Source organism: Gossypium raimondii, chromosome 1 (genome assembly GCF_025698545.1).
Source record: "Gossypium raimondii isolate GPD5lz chromosome 1, ASM2569854v1, whole genome shotgun sequence".
In the NCBI taxonomy this organism is placed as follows: domain Eukaryota; kingdom Viridiplantae; phylum Streptophyta; class Magnoliopsida; order Malvales; family Malvaceae; genus Gossypium; species Gossypium raimondii.
Genome location: NC_068565.1, coordinates 40,604,509 through 40,631,342, shown reverse-complemented (window position 1 = coordinate 40,631,342; position 26,834 = coordinate 40,604,509). Strand labels below are relative to the sequence as shown.

The window sequence follows — 26,834 nt, the reverse complement described above, 5'->3', positions numbered from 1 at the left end:
TTGGTTTATTTTATTGTGTGGGCCTGGGTCAAAATTGGGCATTACAATGGTAATAATGAATTCTATAAATACAGAATGATTTGTTGATTGTTAAAATATACTCTGTTGGTTATTAAGATGTATTCAGGAATTATAATAGTAATAATATTTTTAATATATAGAAATCAAGGTAAAAATTAGATTTGGATTCCTGGGTACTTACTAAGTTTTCACGAGCTTAACGCATGTTTTAAACATGTAGGTGGAAGATCGAATTGAAGTTATAAATTCAAGTTGGGATTTGAATGCATCTCATCTCATCACATCACCAAGGCTTGAAGAGGGTACAAATTTGATATTTTGGTTATAGAGTATATCATGTACATAAGTTATTGCAAGTGTTTTGATATAATTTGAGTTTTATAATGATTAATTGACGTGAAATTGCCAAATTTGCACTAGAAACAAATGTAACACCCCGATACTTTGACCCGATGTTCGGGTCGGGTATGAGGGTGTTACACCAATTATATTCGACTCTACATGAACAGTTAATAAGGTATCAATGTTTCAATTATATTATATAGCCCAATTCATATATCATTATTCTCAATTCATCTCATGAACAATACATATAATATATGTGTATATATATATCCAATATCACATAACACAATTCATACCATTATCACCATCATTTTATATCACAAACCATTTACCAAATATATCATAATCTTTTTACTATATTTAATTCAGTCTATTTTCTATATATTCAATACCATTCAATGCAAATCAATTCAAACAACAAGCATAAGCCTACCTTGATAGTCAATCATGCATTCAATATGTATATGCATGTAAATATAATGATCCCAGATCATAAAAGTACAAATTGAAATTCTTGTGTCACTCGTTGACGACTCTCACCTTTCCTTTCTCTTATTAAGCAATAATTCAATAATTCAATAAACAATACAATATTAGATTTCATTCAATTCACATTCAAATACAAAACCAAACATATTTTCTATTTTATTCAATTTAGTCCCTACACTCAAGATACACATATTTTTCAATATCTAGCTTGAATCAAATTTCGATTTCATATTCTTTCATAAGGACCCTATACTTTTTATTCCTAACATAATTTCATGATAGTTTTTCAATTTATTCAATTTGGCCCCTAATGTTGCAAAGTTAACCTATCAATCTTATTAAGCTTTACAATTTAGTCCTTATCATAACCTAAGCTTAATTATTATCAATTTCAAGCCTAATTCATCAATTTCTCAACAATTGTAACTTGCAAAAAAAATTCAAAAATTGAAAAAATTGATACATGGGCTAGCTAAATAAAGCTCTCATGATTCAATTCTCATAAAAATGAAAGAAAATTGGCTTACGGACCAAATAAATAAGGGGGTTTCTTTTATTTTCCTTAATATTTTAGGATATTTTAGGCTTAATTAATTTTTAATATTGTTACTTTTATTTTGTTTTCCTTTTTACATAAGTTAAGTGGAACTTATGAATAAAAAGTGTCGGATTATAGTATGTTCATCACAAAATAAGAAGTATGCCAATAATAATCTGCATATCTAGGATTGGGTTTGTCGAGGAAAGACTTGGTATTTAAGCAGTCAAATAAGACTCACCTCCCTTTCTTGGGACCTTACCTAGTACACAGTTCACATTCACTTCTTTATTTTTTCCTTTTTAATGTATGTTTTTAAACAATAAGGACATTATTTCTCTTTAGTGGGGGAGTACCATATTGTAATCTGAGATAATTAAATTTTTTCATTAAGGTATGTTTCATGTAACACCCCAAAACCTGACCTAGGAGTTTAAACCAAATCTCAGAGGTTACATTGACCACCGAAGTGATCGTAGGTAAAATTTGAGTTTAACCAACTACAAAACATAAGGTATTTAAGTTACATAAAACTCTCCGTTGTAAAATTCCGATATTACAAAAATTTTAGTCTAAATGACGCTTACGTGCGTAAAACTCAAAATTCATACCACAATATGCAAAATAAAACTTATAATTCAAACTGTTTATTTATAAATGCGGAATTTATGAAAATACAAAGATGTCGTATATGTCGTACAGTACAATGCAGTAAACTGTTGTATAGACATGTTGTAGTTTAAACTGCCAAATTAGATAATAATAAGCAGCAAAGCTGAAGTATATGCGGTACAATGCGGAAAACCGCTATACAGATAGGTTGCAGTTTAACTACCAGATCAAAACAGTCTTCCTTCTCTTCACAACCAAAACCCCAAAATTTTTATGCAAATGCATGTATGCAGGCAGACGTACAGAATCAAAATAAAAAATTTTCAGATAGTCATTCAGACACAGAAACTCGCATCCAGTCAACCAATTACAGAATTTTCGTGTAGTCACCGAATGCGCACCATACACAACTATTCACATACCAATCACTCAGAACTAGAATTGGGTACATTCAGCTACCCGGATTCAAAATCAATTGCATAGTAACCTCAAGTAACAATCAAACAATCAGCTTAAATAAAGGTATATCTATATAACCCACACCAATCTAAGCCGAATCAGAGTCCCAATCACCCTTGCTAAGATTTAGTTAGGAGTTGGAACACACAGAATCACAATCAAGCTTTAATTTAACATGGGACAAAATATGGTGAGGTCGGGCCACACGGCCGTGTGATCCGGTTCTGTAGGGGTCAACACGTCCGTGTGACTTAGGGACATGGTCGTGTGATCCGGCCGTGTAACTCTCTGTCCGTTTGTACTAAAATAGAGTACAGGGTAAACACAGCCATGTGAGGGTCTCAGACGCCCATGTAGGATCCCTAAATCCCCAAATTAGCCACATAGCCCTATGGCACCAAATTACTAAATCCCTAATTGCCAAACACATACGCCCATGTGCCCAGGGGACACAGCCATCTGGCACCCAAATTAGCCCAGAAACCCTAATTCCCAACTGTACTCAACTGTATGAACTATCCATGTGGGGGCACACGCCCGTGTGGTCACGAATCCTCACCGAAACTGGCCAAAATCTTGTTTTTACGAAATCAGAACAACCCTCAGTCGTTAACCACTCTTTAAACAACAGAATCTTATAGAAATCCTCCAGATTCAACATCAATTTCATGTTAAAAATAGGCAGTTCAGAACATACATACACAAGATGTTAAATGCCACAGCAATTTGGTACTAATACCCAATTCAGTACGCACTTGAGATTATCAAATACTACAAAATTGAATTAACAAATCAAATCTAGAAGAGAAGAGGTTCGAAACCCACAACTGATTTGCGAGATAAGCACTCAAATCGTTCGATTCTCTCTCCAAGCCAACACAGAGACCTACCAGTCACAACATTGATGATAAACCCAGAATTATTTGGGGAACCATTAGAGGGAAAGAAAGAGAAGAAAATCTCTCGGTTGGAACAAACCAAAAAAAGAAGAGGAAGAAAACGTCCAGGAAGAAAATAGAAAAGAAAGTGCAAAACTTCCCTTTTTTTTCCAAATAATAAAAATAATAAAAACAAAAATAAACCGATCAAAATAAAAAAAATAAAGTTAAAATTAATAACTATCTTTAACTCCAAATAAATAAAATGAGCAAAAATTATTTCCCACAAACACACTTGAAGACTCGAACTTGAGACCCTAGACTAAACTAACACACAACCAACCACGAAACCAGTAGGCCCATTCTGACACTAGAATACAGAAACAAACTCAATTGCCTGATCTAGCCACTGACCTTTACCTATAAATCTCAAAACTTCTAACCCTAAAATTCGAGGCGTTACAACTCACCCCTCCTTAAAGAAATTTCGTTCCCAGAATTTCCAACTAACAGAATAGTCGCTTAATCCAAGGTCTACAACTACACTCCCGCTACACACTCTAAACTCAAGCAGTACCATACCAAACTTAAGACCTCAAACACACATCCAGAACACTTAACCACTGAAGCAGATACACATTTGTGTTTTCACACACAGAAACGTTACAATTCTAAATTTACAAAACTAATCTTACATTTTCTCAAGTTTGCATAGACTGACATCGAAGTCTCGAACATCTCATTTTGATAAAAACTTACTCGACAACACCAATCATTTTAGAACACTGTGGTATAGTTTCTCAATTTTTTTTAAAAAAACAAACACACGTGGACACGATTACGTAAAAACATAGGCCAAGTTTTTACAAACTTGGCTTTGATACCACTAAATGTAACACCCCAAAACTAAGCCTAGGAGTTTAGACCAAATCTCGGAGGTTACATTGATCACTGAAGTGGTCGTAGGTAAAATTTGTGTTTAACCAGCTAGAAAACATACGGTATTTAAGTTACGTAAAACTCTCCGTTGTAAAATCCTGATATTACAAAAATTTTAGTCTAAATGGTGCTTATGTGCGTAAAACTCAAAATTCATACCACAATATTCAAAATAAAACTTACAATTCAAACCATTTATTTATAAATGCAGAATTTATGAAAATACTTTTAAAGTTGATTCTAAACGTGGCTGTCTGAGACCTCCAACGTGCCGAGTCCAGCGCAATATACGAAAATACCTAAAAAAGAGAAACTGAGGGGGTGAGCTACACGAGCTTAGTGTGAGATCAAAATGATTAACAACAAATTTATAGAAGAGAATTTCATATAGCAGTTCAATAGCAAAACACACTTATAGAGATATACAGAAACAGAAGGTAAATTCTAGGTCAACGTCCTAACAGAACATAACAAACAAGTACACCACTTCATTGATAGAAACTCAACCAATAACCCGTCGACGGGTCAGTGCCAAAACACTTATCATCACAAACACGGTGTTCCAAAACGTCATTACGCTAACACTTCAATGCATGCAAGATAAGTCATGACGCTTATAATGAATAGACAGATTACAAATATGGAGCTCACATCCAGATGCGTATGAATGCAGTCAAATATCAAAACCCACCCATCTAGCCAAAATACCACTCCGTCCTCCAATCACACCCCATAAGAGCTGTTTAAGCTCATCCATCCAAACACACCACGTAGGACCTCGAAAGGCCCATCCAATCTTACACACCATGTTTGTGGACTAAGCCACTCAAATAATAATAAGCAACAAATCTATCGTATATATAAATAAATGCAATGTAGTAAAGCTCAGCATGCAGACATATTACGATTTAAATTGCCGATCGTAATATACGCAAAGAAAGTCGATGTATATGCGGTATATCTGATAAACTATTATACAGATAGGTTGCATTTTAACTGCCAGATCAGAACAGTCTTCCTTCTTTTCACCACCAAAACCCAAAAAGTTTTATGCAAATGTATGTATGCAAACAGACGTACAGAATCAAAATAAAAAACTTTTAGACAGTCATTCAGACACAGAAACTCACATCTAGTCAACCAATTACAAAATTTCTGTGCAGTCACGGAATGCGTGCCATACACAACCATTCCCACACCAATCACTCAGAACCAGAATTGCATACATTCAGCGACCTGGATTCAAAATCAATTGCATAGTAACAATCAAACAATCTATTAAAATAAAGGTATATCTATATAACCCACACCAATCTAGGCCGAATCAAAGTTCCAATCACCCTTGCTAAGACTTACTTAGGAGTTGGAGCACATAGAATCAAAATCAACCTTTAATTTGACACTAGATAAAATTGGACAAGGTCGGGTCACACAGTCGTGTGCTCTGACTGTGTGGAAATGCCTAGGTTGTGTGGGAGGTCAACACGCCCATGTAGAGGGACACACACTCGTGCGGAAGGAGGTACATGCCCACAAGATGCCAAATTTCACAGTAAGTCAATACCAATACCTAGTTCAGTACACACTCGAGATTATCAAATACTACAAAATTGAATTAACAAATCAAAAATAGAAGAGAAGAGGTTCGAAACCCACACCTGATTTACGAGATAAACACTCGAATCGTTTGATTCGCTCCCCAAGCCAACACAGAGACCCATCGATCACAACGATGATGATAAACCCAGAATTAATTAGGGAACCAGCAGAGGGAAAGGGAGAGAATAAAATCTCTCAATTGGAAAAAAACCAAAAAGGAAGAGGGAGAACACGTCCAGGAAGAAAACAGAAGAGAACATGCAAAACTTCCTTTTTTTCCAAATAATAAAAATGATAAAAACCAAAATAAACCAATCAAAATAACAAAAAATAAATTTAAAATTAATAACTATCTTTAGGTCCAAACAAATAAAAGGTGCAAAAATAATTTTCCACGAACACACCTGAAGACTCGAACCTGAGACCCCAAAATAAACTAACACAAAACCAACCACCAGACTAGCAGGCCCATTCTAACACTACAATACGGAAACAAACTCAATTGCCTGATCTAGCCACTGACCCTTACAAATCTCAAAACTTCTAACCCCAAAATCCAAGGCGTTACATTTCAAGTATTTTTATGCTAACTAAGTGATGATACGTATGTAGATCTTATTGATTTTGCATAAGGCTAGCCATGAAAATTTTTAATTCCTCAGAAAAGGTAAGCATGCGTGAAAGTTTAAGTCTTCAAAATTGAATGCTGAGTTGAGTAAATGTGAATTTTGGCTTCAAGAAGTGATGTTTTTGGGTCATGTAGTATCAAAAGATGGTATTTGTGTGGATCTAAAAAATATTAAGGCTATTTTGGAATTGTGGCAACCCAAGAATGTGTCCAAGGTCTAGAGTTTCTTAGGGTTGGCCAGATATTGTAGTAGAGGATTTTCCATAATTTTCATGCCCTTGACGATGTTATTGAGGAAGTATGTTCCTTTTAAGTGGATGGATGAGCAATAAGGTAGTTTTGAAAAGTTGAAAACAGATTTGACTCAGGCTCTGGTTTTGATACAACCCGATTTTGGGAAAGATTATGTGGTATACAATGATGCGTCACACATGAGACTTGGTTGCACGCTGATGTAAGATAGAAAAGTGGTTGCTTACGCATTTAGGAAATTTAAACCCCATCAAAAAAATTACCCAGATCATGACTTAGAATTGTTCATCATGGTGTTTGATTAAAAAGTGGCAACATTATCTGTACAGTGAAATGTGTTACATCAAAATGGATCACAAGAGTCTTAAGTATCTTCTCTCCCAAAAAGAGTTGAACTTGAGGCAACGAAGGTGGATTGAGCTACTAAAAGATTATAATTGTGTCACTCAGTACCATCCCAGTAAAGATAATGTAGTTGCGAATGCACTAAGTAGAAAAGCAGTGACAGACTTAAGAGTAACGTTTGCCAAGTTTAGTTTAATTGATAATGGTGGATTATTGGTGGAATTTCGAGTAGAGCTAATGTTGGTTAGGGAAATTAAAGAGAAATAACCCTTGGACCTTAAGTTATTACCTCGGGTTAAAAAAGTGGAACAAGGTATGACCATAAATTTTGCATTCAATTATCAAGAAGTGTTGTGTTTCCGAGAGAGACTGTGTGTGCTCGATGATAGAGATTTAAGGCATGTGATACATTAGGAGGCATATAGTATCCATTATGTTATGCACCTTGGAAGTAATAAAATGTATCGATTATTGATAGAAATGTATTGGTGGCATGGATTGAAAAAGGAAGTAACTGAGTTTGTGGCAAAATGTTTGACTTGTCAGCAAGTGAAAGTCGAGCATCAATTCCCTTCAGGATTGTTGCAACTGATTAAGTTTCTGCAATAGAAGTGAGAGCGTGTTACTATGGACTTTATTAGTTGGTTATCCTTGACGCCCATAAAAAGGGATTCAATTTGGGTTAGAGTGGATAAGTTGACTAAGTCGGCCCACTTCTTACCTATTTAGATGGATTACTCCCTACAAAAATTGACGAGATTGTATATTGTTGAGATTGTGCGATTGCATGGTGTACCGATATTGATAATTTCATATTGGGATCCTCATTTCACATCTTAATTTTGGAATAAATTTCATGTAGTTATGAGAACTAGGTTTAAGTTTAGCACAGCTTTCCATCCATAAACTGATGGCCAGTCGGAGTGAGTAATTCAAGCACTTGAGGACAAGTTGAGAATTTGTATAATTGAGTTTAAACGTAGTTGGGAGGATCATCTTCCGTTGGCAGAGTTTGTCTACAATAATAGTTTTCAAACGAGTATTCAAATGGCACTGTATGAGGCATTGTATGGACGCAAGTATCGGACACCATTGTGTTGGAGTGAGTTGAACGAGAAACTGATGTTGGGTCTAAAATTTGTCCAAGATACCAAATATAAGATTAAGTTCATTCAAAAAAGATCGAAAATGACTTCTGATAGATAGAAGTCATATGCTGACCTAAAAAGGATGGACATTGAGTATAAAGTGGATGACAGTATATTTTTGAAAGTGTCTCTGTGGAAAAAGGTGTTGAGATTCAGGAGAAGAGGGAAGTTGAGCCCCAGATTTATTAGACCATATAAAATCTTGAAAAAGATTGGTCTGGTGGCATATCAATTGGAATTACAGTCAAAATTGGAGCACATCTATGATGTATTTCATGTCTCAATGTTAAGGAAATATCGACCTGATCCGTCACACATCGTGCCAATAGAGGAGATTGAAATTTAACCAGATTTAAGGTATGAGGAAGAAATTGTACAAATCCTATCTTAGGAAGAGAAAGTCTTGAAAAGGAAACGAATTCCATTGGTAAAGGTGTTGTGGAGAAACCATAATACTGAAGAAGCTACATGGGAACCGGACGATATGATGAGATCTCAGTATTCGCACTTGTTCGTATCAAGTAAATTTCGAAGGAGAAATTTCTTAGAAGGAGGGGAGAGTTGTCACACCCTAAATTTGAGACTAGAAGTTATAAAAAAAAGAGGGAGAAAAATTACGTGATTGAGTGGAAGAAAAAAAATACGAGTTTAGAAAATCCTATTAAGGGAAATTCAAATTAGAGAGAATTAATTAGAATTTTGGATTAGCTTAGGTGAGATTAGAATTGAAATCAGGTATTAAATTGAATCAAATTACATCAATTTTGGCTAATTTTAGCCATAGGGACCTATTTGAAAACGAGTGAAAGTTGTAGTCTTTAAGAAGTAAATACCACACCTTTTAAAACTAGAGCCAATCTACCATCTCCTTCCCTCCATACCGATGGTTACTAAAACACCATATCTAACTTCTTTTTTCTTCATTTTCTCTCAAATTTCTCACTAAAAAAAATCCTAGATAAAGAAAAATGGCTATTCTCTTCAAAATAGCCATCAATTTCACCCAAAACCTCAACGATTTTCATCAATTCGAACTATCTTGATTCATGAAATTTTGAAGATTCTTCCTGAATTTGATCTCCAAACTTTCAATTGAGGTAACAAATAGTTTTAAAAGTTTATTTCCATTTGTTTTCAACCTTTGCAATTCGATTATACGTTCTAAATAAAAAAACCCAAATATTTTAAAGTTTCTTTAAGTTTAAACTCATCCATGGTGAAATATTCATTCCTTGATAATTCTTTATTTTAAAAGTGTTTTAGCTTTCTTTTTTGATGAAAAAGAGTTTAGAAACTTGGTTTTAACTCAAAATGGCCAAATTGATAGTCAATTGAAAAGCCTATTAAAAAATCTCCTTTAAAATTAGGTAGGTAGCATTTTGAGATCAATTGTGTAGTTCTTGACTTCTAATATTAAATTAAGGTTTTAATGAAGCTATTAGATGGTTGAATTGAGGTTTACAAGTGGTTCAAGATTTTCCTAAACTGGACACTTTAGGCTAGTTTAGCGAACTTAGGGAAAATGATGATTTTGATGCAATTTTTATATTCCAATGATGATATTATGATCCTAATGAGTGATAATTGATCTTGCTTTCAAGAAACAAAATCCAAAAGGCCAACAAACGAAATCGACAAAGGAAAAGCTAAAGTGAATTAGGTGATCAACAATCGAGGCATACACGAATCGATGTGTGTCTCTACCTACTGTTTTGAGTAGGTTATGGTGCTAAAATTAGTGAATGTTTTCTGTTGCGATTATGTGCTTAAGTGAATACTAATGTGTGAAATGCTAGTTGGTGCAAATGGCTTAAAAAGTGCCTATGATGGTAACTATGGTAAGTACAATTGAAATGCTCATTTGGTGACTGAAAATATATGATTGATGTACATTAAGGTCTCCGCCATTGGTATGTGTGAATGCCTAATACTTTGCATTTCTGTGTTGTGATGACTAAGTGTCAATGATATATTAAGTGCATACTTGTCGATTCTAATTATGTTGAGATAAGTAAGTGAAGCATAATAATGCGAGTAAGTCATTGTGTGTAATATGTGTATGATGATACATATGCATGATTGGATTTGAAAATGAACTTAATTAGTGGCTATTTGCCTATGTGTCATTCATGCAAGTATGCTTAAGGGGATGTGTAAATCTGGAAGTGAATGAGTAAATTTGGAAATGATAATGTGCATGTGAAATTGACTATTATTGTTGTTGAGTAAGAAATTGACTAAATGCCCTTGTATACATGTGGAAACCATTTGATATAGTTGGAATATCGTAGGGAAATTAGAAGTGTCTAAGAAGTGAAGTTTTGAGCACGGTATGCTAAATTGGTTCACCAATCATTTACAGTTCATCACTAGAGTCGTTGACTCACCTTTTTGCGTGGAATTTCGATTCATTAATTGGTACGTTCAGGGTGGAGAGCTATGGCTCAACATTTCGGTGAGTTCAAGTTGGGTCCGATTATTGAATGTATATTCTATTTTGGACTTGGAAAAAAAATCTAAAAGATCGTCATTTGGTGTGTGCAATGATATAAAAGTAGTTTTGCTTTGTTGTATATTGGAAAACATGTTTTAGAATTGATATCTATGTAAATGAGCCTGATGTAATGTTGAATTGAGTATGATATGATTAATATTGGCTGTACATAAGTAATGAGCATGTTTCCGGATAATGTGATTGTGTATATGTTGTGTGCACCTTAAGGCCACACGCTTAGTAAGCTTATTGTTTGAGTTTATTTGATTTTCAGAAGATAGTTGATATCAGAGAAGGGATAGCGACTTTGGAGGATTCCGAAAGTCTCAAAAGTTGAAATTGTAATAGAATTGAATTTTTGGTATTTTCTTTCTTTTATGGTGGCATGGGGACATTCATTTGGGTATTATGTTCTTAATGTTTTAGGCTTGATATTTTCATATATTTGATTAGTATAATAAACATGTTGGGTTTTATTGTTCTTTTGGATTTTGATATGTGGATTGTGGTAATAAGATATGTATGTGAGGTAATATGTTTGAATATGTGCGTAATTGGATTCTGATTTTTTTCATCCCTAATGACACATTTTAAGTGGATGCATGTTTAGGGAGACATTATGAGCTTTAGTAAGCATGACTAAATTTAGGTAAATAAAGTACGCATTATTGGATTAATTTTCACTTGGTTAATTTAAATTACAAATTGAATTGGCTAAGTTGATTATGAAGAGGCATAGTATGTCAAGTTCAAGTGTGGTATGATAATATTAATTGAATTTGTTTTTCGATTTTGTGTGATGCCAAATTTACTATTTTTCCCTTTTTGACTTGTAATATAAGTTTCGATTAAAAAAAGCATGTTCATAGGTTATGTATGGTTATGTTTGTGTTTGTATGACATATTGTATGTAATTGGTTTCTAAAATTGGTATGAATGATTCACAATCTGAATTGGTTGATTATTCGAGTATAAGTGTACTATTTCTAGTCTGTGTCACTCCAGTGACTAATATGTTCTCCAGAACTTGGCCGAAACTTTTAAGCTAGGTTTGAGGTGTCACATTGAGCTTTAATTAATGATTTTCTCGATTAAATTACTTAACCGATCATTAATATACTATCATACTAACTCCATAATTATTCTTATTTTATCCTTACGGACTAAGTTTACGAAAATTAGGTTTTGAAATTGCATTTTTTAACACTAGCAAAAGTCGAGTCATTACAGTTCAAAGCTCTAAGCTTGAAACTGCTGAAGGTGAAATTGGTGGATAAGAAGTGCCCGCTCTCACAAGCACTATTCCTCTTTCCAAAGGGATGAAAGTAAGAACCATTGCAGATCTTCAAGACTTTATCAACTTTTATCAAAAACACTGTGACTAGATAAGGGCATAGCCAAGGCTGTGAAGAAGATGATAGATCAACAAAAGGCTCTTCTTGCTGACCTCCAAGCTTTTGATGGTTTGCAATCTTATAGAACAAAAAGGGGGAGAAGTATTGGAGTAAAGGGGAGAAGAAAAATGTTGGTTTATGTTTTGAACTTCTTTATTTTTTAATAGTTTTTGGAGGATTGTATGTTGCTACTTTCTATTGTTTTGATGGTGATGAAGTTAAAAGGTTTTTTGCTATGAATTTCGTTTCTTTGATGCATTTTTACATTGCTTTCTTAACTTTCTTAGTTATAATTATTTTTTGTTAGTTGTTAATGCAAAATTACTCCGACATTGATGATTAATTACTTAACTATTTCTAAGTTAATTTGAGTTAAGCTAATGGGAAAATATACTAAGGGAGAGCTATTATTAATTGATGATTCAAGTTTCCTGCATTTTGTGTGTTTTGTTCAACAAATTGCCAAAGCGAGAGATTGTAGAAAAATATGAAACTGCCAATTTGGTGCCAAAGGGAGTACCCACTCCCCTGCCTCCTAAATTTGTGGAAAACAGTTTCCATATTTAAGATGTTTGCAAATTTATTGAATTGATGGTTTGGGTTATACTAATTGTATGGTTGATATCTAACCCATTACGAAAGATTCTTATTACTTTGGGAATACTATATTAGTGATTGGATTGATTTGAAATTACCCAAGACAATCCCTTAGATCATGAACTTTGGACTAGATCGTGATTCTATTGGATGAGTTGCCAAGATTCTATATTTTCTTTGTGCTATTATAATGTATTATTCTTGTTGTATTACTATTTTAGTGGGATTGAATTAAATCTTCATTTGTAAGCATGTCCCAAAATTAAAGTCTATGTATTTGATAGACTTGCTTAGGTGGATGTACTGAGAGTTAAGCACTTAACTTGTTCTTGTGATAATATTATCATAAGAGTGTCATTTTGATAGTAAAACCTTGTGTTGTCATTTTTCTTGCTAAATTCACAATGAGTGAATTTAGTGGTGAGAGTATAAACTCTTAAAAGTACAAAGGTGAGGGAAATTATCATGGGTTGTGATTGAGTAGGTTCACTTTGTGTAATTGTTAAAGAGAGTGAATATTTCTCACTGAGCTAAACTACACAAACGTAAGGAAATTGAACTGCATAAACAGCTTTTTGTGCCTTGTATGTTTTTCGTTTTGCATTTAATGCTTGAAGGAGTGCCCACTATCTTAGGCACCACTTTGACTATATGTAAACTCAAAATTCTATAGGGATTTTCTATATGTTTTTACCACCTTTTTACTTAATTATTATGTTTATGTCTAGTAATTATTATTAAAATATGTGAATTTTACTTAATTAGTAATTTTAAACATGAATTTGAAAAGTATGTGAAATTATGCTTAATTACATGATTTTCATGCATATTTTATATTAATTCATGTTAATTTATTTATGTATGTATTTTTCACTATGCGGGTAGGCTATTAGAGACATGACTTAAATAAATAAAAGATGGTCATGCACAAATTATCCATGTGGACGGAAAAACCATGCAATTTTGGGCATGTGGTTGACTACTTGACCCAGTAAAGAAGGTGATAAAAGATGGACATGTTTGCTAAGTTATTGGACTGAAAAAATGGTCCAACAAGGGGAATTAAAATCATAATTTTGGCACTTGATATTGGCCACCAAAATGTATTTTGAGATTTTTAATTGAAGGTACCTACAGTTGGAAAATAATCAGAATTCAGCCCAACAACTTCCTTGTTGAAACCGTCCACTCTAGCTATTTTTAGCTTGAAATTCGAATTCAAATTGAGAAGACTTGGTCATCCCTTTTCCTTGAAGCATGGCCGGCCACATGAGAGAGGGAAGGAAGGAAATTTAAACCTATTTTTAGTAAACTCAAACCCTTGCCTTCACCTATAAATACCTTGCCATTCCTCACTTTTGCATCATCCCTCATCACTCAACATTCCTCTCTAGCTCACATTAGTTTTCTCTCAATTTCTTTTCCTTTTTTTCCCTTTAATAGTCGTCCATCCCCTCTCCTATCTTTAGCCTCAAAAGCTTTGTTAAAAGCACTCTTTAGCTGACTACCTTCTAAACCCTTAGCAAAAGAAGCTTCAATCAAAACAGAGGAGCATTTCAATCAAAATAGATCTGAAAGGCTATTGAACTGAACAGAGTTGAGCACATCAGTCAGAATAGATCCAAAAGGCTATTGAACTGAGCAAACTCTTTCCTCCTGTCATTTATTTTAAACATGTTTGCTTTGTGTATGTTTTTTACATCAACTATGAAGTTTTAATTCCTATATGCTAAGATGATTATATTAATTTAATGGGATTTATTTAATTCATGTTAACACGTTTTATGCCTCAGTCAATTATGTTTTCAATTAATATCATGATGCATTTCATTCATACATGATTGGGTGCACTCAGATTAGCTGAGCGATCCTAATTGAACGACGGCTAGTAGACGTATAATTGAAAAGTGCAATGCTTAATTTAGGTCATTAAAACCAACTAAGTTAAGGTTCATAATATCTTTAGTTAGCTCTATTATCTTGCATGGTTTTTAGATTTATGTAGTTAAATTATTGCAAATGTAAATGTTCCTGTGACCTTGCATAAATGTTAAGAAACTCATAGTCTAATATGATCAGTAACATGCATATTTAACTAAGTAAAAGATTCGAGAGAACTTAATTTGGTTTCCAAACCCATAAGAGACCGAGTTGCAATGGAAGTAATTCCGAACATGTTAGCATGATGAAAGTAAGTTGATTTGATTAATATAATTATCTTTTCCCATTTAATGTTGATTGTTTTTGTTGCTAAAGCCTTCATTCATACATTTAGGTAAATTGCATTTAGATTAGAAATTACATTAGGGATCACTCTTGCATTTAATTAATCTAATCATCACTATCAAAATTTATTGAGTTTTTTACATCAAATTGTTAATTATAATTTTGCAATTAATTGTTTAAGCTTATATAGTCTCTATGGAGACGATAACTCATTTTTACTTACTTATTACTTGAACAACTACGTACACTTGCATAAACACGTTACAATCCCTAGGCCAAAGCTGTGAAGAAGATGATAGATTGACAAAAGGCTCTTCTTGCTAACCTCAAACACTACAGCAAAACAGGTTTTCAGCAGCACTTTTTTGGCCCTATAGCGGCGCCTATAAGCGCCGCTAAAGCAGTTTGCGGTGCTTACCGCTATAGATAACACCGCTAAAATCTGTGGCATTTATATGGAAAAACGTCGCTATAGAACATGATCTTTAGCGGCATTTTTATTTCAATCACCACTAAAGAATATGATCTTTAATGGCATTTGTTTTCAAATGCCACAAGAGAGTCGAGCATGTTGGGGCATTTGAAGTTAGAATCTCCGCAAAAGATCATGTTCTTTAGCGGTGTTTGTAGTAAAAGCGCCACTAAAGATCATGTTCTATAGCGACGTTTGTGGGAAAATGCCACTAACATTTATATATTTTACCAACCCATTTTATTTCATATAGAACCCGAAATTTCAACATATTTTCTTATAACTTCAAATCCAACAAAAAACTTCAAATCTAAATGATGCTATCACGAAAGAAATATGTATATGATCTAAATTAATAACTGAAATAAAAAAATATATTCAAAAGCTATATTGTTAAGATATTCTCACAATAAGAAAAAAAAAGTCTAAGATGGCGGATTCTGCAATTGATTCTGCTGAAACATCTTCATCATATTTTGAAGCTGTAGTTGAAGTTCGTCATATTTTCTTGTTGCCTCTGTTGCCCTTGCTGCTTCCCTCGCTACTACATTTGCTTTAAGTTGAGCAATTTGCTCAACTATGCTTGCTTGCATTTGAGCCATCTGGTCTCTTCACCTCTGAACTTCAACTTGAGCCTGATTCGCCGAAGGCATGTATCGCTGCGAGCTGGATCCAAAATATTGGGTTGGGCTAATGAAAGATCTTTGAAATCGAACCCGATAATACCTTTCAGGACCTAAAACTTCAGTAATAACTTAGTTATTAATGTCGTCCAGATTAACCGAACTATCACTTGAACCTTTAGTTTCTCCTAATAAATCAATTAAGGAGTTAGAAACGAAATATATAATCAAGCAAATGCAACATAACTTGGCATTATTTGCATTACAAACGACAAATTAAACCATTATAATTAAACATGATAAATATTTAAAATAATTCAAATTTTATTAAGTACATATACCATGATTTTTGCAGCTTCAATAGCCATAGGAGATCCATCTTACTTTCTATGTGTAATGTCAAAAAGCTGAAGGCGTTTAACTTTTTGACCAGACGACAGTTCCTATGATATAGTAGGAAAAGTATTATTAGTAGAAAGTAATTAATATTTGACACAATTAATAAATTCAAAATACCTCATCATTAGCTACACAAGCAAAACTTTTCGACCCAGTTGTGTACGTTAATTTTTGTTTTTGCCTACTTGTAGTTTGAACTCGCTCACGATCCTACATTATGAAATTATTATTACGTATATAGTAAATACTATAAACCGAAATAATTATAAGAGTTTGGAAGTACGTAATACCTCTCCTTTCTTTGAATTCCAAAATCTAATTGCATCTTTCCATTGGTACCTCAGCATTCCCGGCGGGACATTTCACAATTTCTCTTCAAGGCTTATATTTTTCTTAAAATATTCATTTTTAAAAGTTCTTTTATGGTCTCTTCATTTCTTTACTAATGCTTTCTTCACATAATTATCCGAGACCTCTAAAATAAATCTTTCCTGCAAATAACACAAGTTTAGAAAGTAAATATAAATGACAATTAAACCAAAGTATTATAAATTACATTCACCTTAATATTCTCTAACAGACTGATGGTGAGCATTATGAGGATAAGCTGGATTAATCATTGAAGAGGTTCTACGAGGTGTACACTCTCCATGAAAAATCTATTTTTTATACCCTCGAATAAAGCCATCAATAATTAGATGTTCGTAGATAACTTCACGAGTATGCCAATTGATGTTGCCACACTTCTTACACGGGCAAAGTATCATATTCTCTTGGCTTGCATTTTGAATTGCAAAATTTAGAAAAGTTTGTACTCCATTTCGATAGTTGTTGCTTACCCTTGACAAATCCATCCAACTCTTATCCATTTTGTAGTTCTTGAAGTCTAAAGTTGACAATAAATTACGGAACTTAAGTGTTCTAAATAGATTTAAATCATGTCATTGTACTAAAATAGATAATATATATCAAGTATCTAATTCTGTTGTTTTCTAATTCTCTATTTCTAATTAAAACATATAAGTAATAAATTTACGAACCAAATGAAATAAACAAGTAATTTCAAATTTTAATTAATTAAATTAAAACATGTAAGTAATAAGAGGTACTTACAAATGCAATTACGGAGAGCTTAAAATAGAGTTGTTTGATTAGGCAATTCAAATGAGCCTATCGAATACTTCTTTTGTAGGGATCCAATTCACTGTTTCAATAAAAAACATAATAAATAAATGATAAGATAAATTGGCATTAATATATATTAATTCATGTTATTTAAATTTATTGAATCCCAAGCAGGTAGATGCATATGCAAAATTACAAATTGGTGAATGCATAGTGGAATTAGGTCTTGCACATGTACTTGAGATGTTGCACTCAAATCTGAACTCTTCTCAACTATTGACTTGGGACACATATGCCGCATTCAAACCATAATCAACATCATCTCTAAAACAAAACCAACTGCATAAAACAAGTTTTGATAAAGATAATATACTATTGTATAAAGTTGATTCATGCATACCAAGTGGCTAAATTTAAAAATATTTCAACTTCAGAATCTATACAAAACCAGGTTCAGAGAAAATACTTTAATCGAACTAATAAAAGCAGAGAAACTACTTTAAATAATAGTAACCAAGGTCTTAATTGATATTGATTTCAAGTTTTATAAAGTTAAAGGCATGCAAATGATTTTAATCCTAGTTGTAAAATAAAAAACTCCTACCCTAGTATATATTCAGTGACTATCTTTTAAATATTGTTATATATATTTGGGATAAATAACATTTATTGATTTTTATTAACTTGAAAGCCTTTTTATTCTTAAAATTATATTATTTCCATAGACAAATATTATGTTTCAAAATTTTGGGACTCAAATGAGAAAAGGGAACTAAATAGAACAAAAAAGAAAATTGTTTGGTAGAGACTTAAGAGAATTGACCGATTTATCCTATAATGCATAAATTAAAATGATAATGATTTCAAACTAGAAGCTAAATTACAGATTAATTAAAAATGAGTAGTTGACAACAAAGAACACATAGCTAAATAAAGAAAATAAAAATTATGAAGTACAGTGTGACATCCAAATGCAAACAGCTCATCATCACCCATTCCTATTAGGGTTTGGAAGGAGATTAAAAAATTATCTTAAATGCAGCATCATTTTGATGTCTGCTTCATCGCATTCCAAACATGCTCCTAGATATCCTCTAAAGGCCCTCCAAACACGTTAAAAACATAACTAAAACATTGCTTCGACTCTTCAAATTTCTTCCTTGATCAAATAGAGTTTGAGGGACCAATTGGCATCAAACTACCACAGCCAGAGCAGTACTATCTAGGCCACAAATGCAAGCAAATCTAACTTAAACAAGTACTACCATATACAGAAATGAGACCAGCAGTATCATGAAAGATAACCTGTGAATAAACCACGAAATTATTTTTATGATCAACCAATCTGGCTATGGGCTCAAATATAGACGCTATTCATCCCCGCGGAGTCTGGTTACACAGGACCTTAAAGTAGCTTTGGAAAAGAATTTTCCTTGGAAATAACGAAAAAAGGGAAAAAAAACAGAAAAAAAAATTCAAGCAAAGTGAAAAGATAGAACCAACGCAGCAGTCACCTAATTTGAATCAATCAACACTAGAGAAATTTAAACAAAATATTTATCTTATAGCATTAGCTCTCTGCCACAAAGCAACTGCATACCTTCACATAGATAAAAATCAACCCTCCAAACTGATCACTGACAGGTCCAACAGGAACACCGTGAATAAACCTGCATGAGTTGGGATATAACAGGCTGTCTAGACCATCAAAGGCAAATAAAACTGGTCCTATGATCAAGCACATCAATCAAAGGCCAAGAGTCGTAGGACATCAATACGGCTAGAAGACAAAAACGACCGTGGAAGATAAGCATGCGTTGGAATTTAAAGATGTACGCACGAAGAACACTTGCTAATACATACGTAAACATAAATAGAGGCAGAAAGGATAGATCTAAAACAAAGATGCAAACTTTCAAGTAAACACTTCATAAATTACAGTTCATAAGTAGAGATAATGATCCAACACACATCTAGCAGTAAAAGAGCCTTGCTACAAACATTGCATGGTTGATAAGGTGCATACTTTATTTATCTAATTTTCTCTCCATCCATTGCTTAGTAAAGTTGAAAAAACATATTAAAGAAAATGAAAATTCCAAAAAATAAAATATGCACACTTAGTTTTTATCTATCTAATTTTCTCTCTTATAATTCCAATTTAGAAAGATTTATGCATTAAAAATAGTCATCTTTCATATTTTCTTCTTCCTTTTCTCTCTTATCACGCATGCTTAAAATTTATTACTTTTCCATCTTCCCACTCTACTCTTTCCATCCTTCCACTTCCCCATTCAATCAAACACACCCTAAATATGATTGAATGCAATTTTTTTTATCAGTCAACAGTGCAACTCTGCAGACTCTGGACAGGGCTCCTTTCACTCACTTGAAATTCATATTTGACAATTCAGGCATGTAGACTGTTGTAATATGTGTGTTTCCGCACACATCTCATGCATGAATGTTAAGCTTTATTTACTAAATAAATTTAAGACGGTGCACTACCAAAGAGGGAAACTTCATGTAAATATTAATTGCAAATGTTTCCAAATACTGACGAACAGAAGGTAAGTTGTTTCTCTCCAAAAGAGACATGACCAGAAATTAGTGGAGATATGTTACACAATCCAAAGTCAAAATAATTAATTAAACACCATTCAGTATTATCAGTTTCTTCTAACTAGCAATGGCAGCCAACGAATTAATCTACAAAGTGCACCATATAGCATAGCAAGTACATTTACCAGTGATATGCAACAAAATAAGAAAATTAATGTGTTAACACTGCCTGATTTATGGAACCACCTAACAATAACCTCTGTCGACACCAAATAGAAGCATTCAGTGTTTTGGAAGTATAAAGTAAACTAAACATTACATACACGAACACAGAGCAGACATTCAGGAAAAGGAAAAATATTTGAGATAGGCTTTCATGAAATTTCTATCAAAACCAAAAAATTACTTGTTATTCTCTCCTAAACAACTTATCAAACTTACCATATTATCAAACTTAAGCGAACTATAATAAGTTAAGAAAGAACTATCAGATTTTCTAAAAGAAGCAACAGTTACTTACATAGAGAGCTATTTGCAAGCACCGTGTGACTTCTCCAACTATATCATCATCAACAAATTGTGACAAAACACATATCATTTGCCAAGCACGTATTTTTCGCCTATGGATCTGTTGAAACATTCCGACCAATACGAAACATAGAATTAGGAACCTGAATTGAATGAAGAGAAAAGTATCAGCTACCGCGCTATACTTCTTATACAACTCTTTTGCAAGCTCCTTATCATTTAGCTGCATAAAAAATGAATGCCATGAGAACTAGAATCCAAACATATTCTGAGGAGAATTTTCTCCTATAAATAAATGCAGAAAAGTAGAATGTACTTTCTTTTTAAGCAAGTTTGGATCGAAAATCCTTTTGCAATGGACGGAGCAGCGCCAACGAAAGAGACAGAGATCAATGGCAAATGCACTGTCAACGGCGATGCAGCAGACGGATGACCGGAGAGACGACCAGCAGTAGATGGATGGGAAAGAAAAAATTTAGGAAATTGAGAAAAAAAAATTAAGTTAGGAATTTGGGCAAAATGATTTGGAGGAATAAGGGTTGCAAGGGTCAGCTATCAAAACGGCGCCGTTTTAATAAAAATTAAAAAATATTTGCGGCATTTATGAGTAAAACGCCACTATTGCTTTACCTTTAGCAGCGTTTATGAGAAAAACGCCGCTATCGTTTTTAACCTTTTGCTGTACCTTTGCGGCGCGTAGCATAAAACGCCGCTAAATATGTACTATTTGCGGTGCTATTTCCACAAACACTACTATATAACGACTTATTGCAGCATTTTTCGGTTAGCGCCACTAATGATATATATTTGTGGCATTTTTCAATACAGTCATCGTTAAAAGTTTGACCTTTGCGGCGTTTTCGATCCAAACACCACAAAAAGTTTAATTTGCTGTAGTGCAAGCTTCTGATGGTTGGCAACCTTGTAAAACAAAGAAGGGAGAGAAGTATTGGAGTAAAGGGGAGAAGAAAATTGTTGGTTTATGTTTTGAACTTCTTTATTTTTTAACAGTTTTTGGATGATTTTATGTTGCTAATTTTCTATTGTTTTGATGGTGATGAACTTAAAAGGTTTTCTTCTATGAAATTCGTTTCTTTGATGCAATTTTACATTGCTTTCTTAACTTGCTTAATTATAATTATTTTTGGTTAGTTGTTAATGCAATATTGCTCTGACATTTGATGATTAATTACTTAATTATTTCTAAGTTGAGTTGAGTTAAGCTAATGGGAAAATATACTAAAGGGGAGCTATTCTTGATTGATGATTCAAGTTTTCTACATTTTGTGTGCTTAGTTCAACAACTTGTCAAAAGGAGAGATTGTTGAAAAATATGAAATTGACAATTTGGTGTCAAAGGAAGTACCCACTCCCCTGCCAACCAAATTTGTGGAAGACGGTTTCCATATTTAAGATGTTGCCAAATTTATTGAATCAATGATTTGGGCTATACTAATTTTATGGTTGATATCTAGTCCATTATGGAAGACTCATATTACTTTGGGAATATAATATTAGTGATTGGATTGATTCGAAATTACCCAATACAATCCCTTGGATCATAAACTTTGGATTGGATCGTGATTCTATTGGATAAGTTGCCAAAATTCCATATTTTCTTTATCCTATTATAATGTATTATTTTTGTTGTATTATTGTTTTAATGGGATTGGGATTGAATTAAATCTTCATTTGTAAGCAATTCTCAAAATTACAGTTTATGTATTTGATAGACTTGCCTAGGTGGATGCACTGAGAGTTAAGCACTTAACTTGTTCTTGTGATAATATTATCATAAAAGTGTCATTTTGATAGTAAAACCTTGTGTTGTCATTTTACTTGCTAAATTCACAATGGATAAATTTAGTGGTGAGAGTATCAATTCTTCAAAGTACAAAGGTGAAATTATCATGGGGTGTGATTGAGTAGGTTCACTTTATGTAACTGTTAAAGAGAGTGAATATTTTTCACTGTGCTAGACTATGCAAAAGTAGGAAAACCGAACTGTATAAATAACTTTTTTTGCCTTGTGTGTTTTCTGTTTTGCATTTAGTGCTTGAAGAAGTGTTTGTTATCTTAGGCACCACTTTAACCATATAACTTTGATTCAAAGCAACGTAGAAGTTATTTAAAAATCTTTATTTTATATTATTTTTATTTCTTTTAATCACATCATGAATGTCACATAATCTAAGGATTAATTTTTTATGCAGTGGAATAAAAAATTTTCATAAGCAAAATTGTAACGTTGTCACATGTATTTTAATTATATTAAAAATTAAAAAGAAAAAAACACATAACAGATAGTTTTTTATTGGATTATGCACTGGTTTTAATTGTTATAATGACTTTTTACCCTTCAACTTTATAAAAAATCATTTTAGTCCTTCATTTAATTTATTGTTTTTTTAGCCCTTAAATTTGTTCTTTTTGCCAAATTACCCCAAAATGAATGAAAAGTTAACGTTTTTAACTTTGCTAAGGTTGCATACACAGTTGCCACGTGGGTGACACATCAATAATTAATTAATTTTTAAAATTAAAAATTTTAAAATTAAAATCATTAAAATTTTTAAAAATTATAAATATTTTATATAAAATATTTTTAATATTTTAAAATTCTAAAATTAATTAAATACTTACGTGATAATCTAAGTGTATGTCATGTTAGCAAAGTTATCAAACATTAAATTTTTCATTAATTTTAAGGTGATTTGAAATTTTAAATGGAGAATTAGAAGAGGCGGAAAAATAAATAAATGGTTAAAATAACTTTTTTAATAAAGTTGAAGGGCTAAAGAAATTATTATACATTTTTTATTCCACTGCTAATTATAAATCCACCAAAAGGAAAATGAAGAGAGTAAAAAGTTATAAGGATTATAGGATATCCAAAGTTTACACAAAATATGGGTTAATGGTAGAGAAAAGTTATAACGAACAAAAACTTGGCATGAGAAAATTAAAGGTGACAGGTAGTTGTTCAAGCCCAATTTGCCTGGGCCATACCAGCAGAACAAACCAAAATAATGGGGTCAGCAGTAGTAAAGGCCGAACGCATTGCGACATACTTAGGGTGAGTTTGGATGGGCGGTGCGTTTACCTGCGGTTAATGTAAAAACAGCGGTGGCGATGAGATTAGACACTGTAGCGATACTGTAGCGTGAGATAAAAAATAAACTAAACGCACCGCACCCAATCGCCCATCCAAACCCACCCTTAGAATTTTATCACCTATTCAAAGGAAAGACTAACCACTTGGGTAGGTTAAGAAAAAGAGGTTTTATCTGAATTCATTTGGAGCCTTCAATCCATACTTTTCAAGACGTTCTAAAAATGGAATAAGCTTAAACATGCTGTCAACTTTTCCTAGATACGTTCCACTGCTCTTCATGTAACGACGCACTTCGGCTAGCTCAGTCATCGCTAACTCCGCACCTGACAATCTGTGTCAATGCGCCAGCAGACTATGTATTGCCGGCAAGTTGAGCTGCCAACACACTGTCATGGACCAAGAAATACTAATCAGTAACCAAAAAAAACATGTAAAACGAATATTAGTTTGTCTATATATATAAATACATAAGTATGGATTGTATGAAACTGTGATTCAACGTCATCCCTATTTCTTTCTAATAGAAGAATGACAAATCAGATTTTTTTCTCCTGATTTTCAACTTTTTCCTATTTTTTCAAATTCAATTAGAAATACTAAAAATCGGGAGGAAAAATCAGATTTGTCATTTTCCTATTAGAAAAAGATAAGAATAATGTAGAATTACAATTTCACACTCTCAAACTGCGTTGGTCTAATTTATAATCCTTAAAAGACCCAAAATTATTCTTCTTTTTGAAGGAACGGAAAATTCTGTTCGTGGTTAAGCAACCGGCTTGAAAAATGATTAATTATAATACCCAAAGTTGCTTTCAACTACGTGTATATTGATGGAATTCTTTTTATCACCTACCAAAGTTGCTGGACAAAAACATCTAGTTTGAAATATTATCATATTATCACTTAAAAACCATTAATGGAGGTTTAATTTTTTTAAAATGCAAAGTTTTGATTTTGATTTCATGGATGAATAATAAAGCATGCAATTAAGATTAAATGACATTTTCTTTAATCTATATGATAGGCTTTATCATATACGCATGGCATGCTTATAGGTTTTATCAATCATTCAATCAAACACAATATTCATAGATATCATAAATAAATTGAAAATTAAAATCAATTATGATCACTCAAAATTTCTATCCTAGAAAAATAAAATAAAGTTATAAGAATTTTCTAAAACATTTTTTGGGTCTCGAACCGTTTTGGTTATCAATGCAAATAATCTCTATTTTTGGTGATATTATTTAGATACTATTTGTTTAAAAATACTTAAGTGTCTAATGTTATTTATAACGGTAAATCTTAATTTTCATTAGTATAAAACAATAACACTAATTAAACGATAATTAAAATAAAATATTTTTATTGCAGATTTAAATTAAAAACAAATATAGATCTTTCCATTGAGTAGTCTACTTTCTTAGCACGTTTCTGTCTGCCACCATTGGCAAGTTCTTATTTTTAGGTTTATGTTTGTTTTATGGTTCTCTTGAAGGATTTTGATGGTGCTATTTGTATCAGGGGTTCTGCTTTTATTTTCTTCGCCATTGGCTAGTTTAGTGATAGATCTAGTTCAATGGAAAGAAATTTGGCTGCGTTGTCCTTGGATGACAAGGAAGAGGAAATTATGCATATTCAGAAGGAACCTGATTCGAGTATGGAGGAAGATGAATTGTGTATAGCAGGGTGTTTTTTAACAACAAGCGTTATACACTTTCCAGCGATGAGGAGTACAATGGCAAATCTCTGGCATCAGGTAAAGGGGTCCAGATCTCGGATCAAGGGGAGAAAAGATTTTTATTTAGATTTTACCACAGAATAGATCTAGAGAAGGTACTTAAGGGGTCCACGTGGACTTTTAATAATAATTTGTTGATGTTGCACCATTTGAGGAAGCAGAGGATCCGTTGAAGGTGCCACTGATCTCTGCGAATTTTTGGGTACAAATTCATGAAGTACCTCCGGGGTTTTTCTATGAAGCGTTAGGAAGTCAAATTGGGGATTTTCTTGAAAAATTTTTAGAGTATGATGGTTCAAATCTGGGGAAGGGAGTACGAAATTATTTGTGAATGAGGGTTCAGCTGGATGTGAGACAACCTCTGAGGAGAAAAAAGAAAGTTCTATTGTCGGCAGGACTTTGCTCTTATGTCAGTTTTAAATATGAACGATTAACTCTAATTTGTTTCTTTTGTGGACGGTTAGGGCATAGTAATACTTTTTGTCATTCTAAGATGGAGTTAGGATTTAAAGTTGCTGAGATAGGATGGAATTTGTCACTACAAGCTCAATCTAGAAGAGCTCTTGCAATGAATAGTATGTGGCTACGTGATGATGGGGGAGGAATTCAAAGGGGAGTTTTATTGAAGGGTATGACTTGGGGAGATGCGCATAATAGAGAAGTTTCATGTAATTTGCTGAGGAATTTAAGTCAATCACAGGGTTTACTTGGAAGGTATATGGCAATTTTAACGAAATTTTGTATTCTTTTAAAAAGGTGAGAGAGGTACCAAGGGACGAAAGAAGAATGGAAGCTTTAAGGGATGCTTTAGTGGATTACCAGTTATTGGATGTGGGGTATACAGGAATGTGGTTTACTTGGGAAAGAGGAAATCTGCCAGAGACTAACATTCGTGAAAGGTTGGATAGAGGAGTAGTGAGTATGGAGTGGCTTAATTTGTTTTTGTTTGCAGATATTCAACATCTGCCGCATTCTTTTTCAGATCATTGTTCCCTTCTTATTCAAACAGACACAAGAATGAATAACTTATCTAAAAGGAAAGCTCATTTTGAGTCATGGTGAGTGACGGAGGATTCTGATGGGTAGAGAAAGAACTGATGAGAACTTAGCAGAATTAATTGATGCGAAAATCCATCTAAATCTCGTGATTGATAAGGAGGAGATGTACTAGGAGCAAAGGGCCCGAGCTAATTAGTTGAAGTTGGGAGACAAAAACACGACTTTCTTTCATAGTTACGCCTCGCAAAGGAAAATAAGGAATACTATTCAGACTTTAAAGTACGAATATGGGAGAGACAAGTG

General features: G+C 33.1%; 1 long non-coding RNA gene across 1 annotated transcript; it reads right to left on the bottom strand.

The window, feature by feature from the left end:
• Positions 1-15,779: 15,779 nt before the first annotated feature.
• On the bottom strand, positions 15,780-21,120 carry LOC105785837 (uncharacterized). The gene is made up of 8 exons (XR_001131221.2): positions 20,849-21,120; positions 20,666-20,773; positions 19,184-19,253; positions 17,572-17,662; positions 16,749-16,949; positions 16,576-16,668; positions 16,401-16,502; positions 15,780-16,247 (listed from the first exon to the last, which is right to left on the bottom strand). It is a non-coding gene; the product is annotated as an uncharacterized LOC105785837 (long non-coding RNA).
• Between the last annotated feature and the right edge of the window lie 5,714 nt (positions 21,121-26,834).